This window comes from Echinops telfairi, unplaced genomic scaffold, assembly GCF_000313985.2.
Source record: "Echinops telfairi isolate 266 unplaced genomic scaffold, ASM31398v2 ScPeMD7_7416;HRSCAF=8454, whole genome shotgun sequence".
In the NCBI taxonomy this organism is placed as follows: Eukaryota; Metazoa; Chordata; class Mammalia; order Afrosoricida; family Tenrecidae; genus Echinops; species Echinops telfairi.
In genome coordinates, this window is record NW_022111316.1 from 6028661 (window position 1) to 6030222 (window position 1562).

Below are 1562 nucleotides of genomic sequence, written 5' to 3' on the forward strand. Positions count from 1 at the left end.
TATCAGGCATCAAAGAACAAAAAACCATATCAGTGTGTGCCCATCTTCTCAATATGATCAAGGAAGATGCCTGGCTCTCAAAAGATATAGCATCTGGGGTCTTAAAGGCTTGAAGATAAACAAGCGACCATCCAGCTCAGAAGCAATAAAGTCCACATGGAAGAAGCACACCAGCCTGTGTGACCATGAGATATCAAAGGTATCAGGTATCAAGCACAAAGTACAAAAAATCATGTCATTGTAAATGAGGGCCCATGCAGAGTGGAGGCCCAAAGCCCATCTGTAGGCAACTGGACACCCCCTTATAGAAGGGTCACGGGGAGGAGACGAGCCAGTCAAGGTGCAGGGTAGCAACGATGAAACATACAACTTTCCCCTAGTTCTTAAAGGTTCCCTCCCCACCAATATTATGATCACAATTCTGCCTGGCTAGACCAGAGGATGTACACTGGTACAGATAGCAACTGGAAACACAGGGAATCCAGGACAGATGATCCCTTCAGGACCAGAGGTGAGAGTGGCGATACTGGGAGGGTGGAGGGAAGGTGGGGTAGAAAGGGGGAACCCATTACAAGGATCTACATATAACCTCCTCCATGGGGGATGGACAAGAGAACAGTGGGTGACAGGAGACGTTGGGCAGTGTAATGTATGACAAAACAATAATGATGTATAAATTATCAAATGTACATGAGGGAGGGGGAAACGGGGAGGGAGGGGAAAAGTGAGGAGCTAATATCAAGGGCTCAAGTAGAAAGCAGATGTTTTGAGAATTATGATGACAACAAATGTACAAAGGTGTTCAACCCAATGAATGGATGTTTGGATTGTGATAAGAGTTGTATTAGCCTCCAATAAAGTGATTTATTAATAAAAAAAATTCTTCTCCAGGAACTGGTAACTCCTGAGAACACGTCCAAGGTACGTGAGACAAAGTCTCACCATTCACACTTCAAAGGAGCATTCTGGGCTGACTTCTTTCAAGGATGAAAGGAGAAAAAGTAATGCTTTTGCATTATGGTGTTGATAAAGAATATTGAAAGTTTCATGGACTACCAAAAGTTTAAGCAAAACTGCAAGTTTCATGGACTACCAAATGCTCTGCTATTGAAGAACAGGTAGATTCTCCTTAGTAGGTAGGATGGCCAGACTTTGTCTCATCTACTTGGGAGACGTTATCAGGAGAGGACAGGCTCTGGGAAAGAACATCCTGCTTGATAAAACAGAGGGGCAGGGAAGACCCCCAACAAGATGGATTGACACATAAAGTATGAAGATGATAAAGTACCAAGCAGTGCTTCATTCTGTCGTATATCGGACTGAGTCAGAACTGACTCAATGGCACGTGACCGTAACAACTAACAATAATTACTTTCACATACATTCTGAATTTATAAAATTCACAAATATCAGATCCTTATTTCATTTCTAAAATGCTCTTCAAACTTCAAGGAATCAAATCAATAAGAAATCAATTTAAACAACCACATCTGGAATGTTAGATAGAAAAGAAGTATAAACAGAAAAATTAAAGCTTCAATTAAATCTACATTATAGGCAAT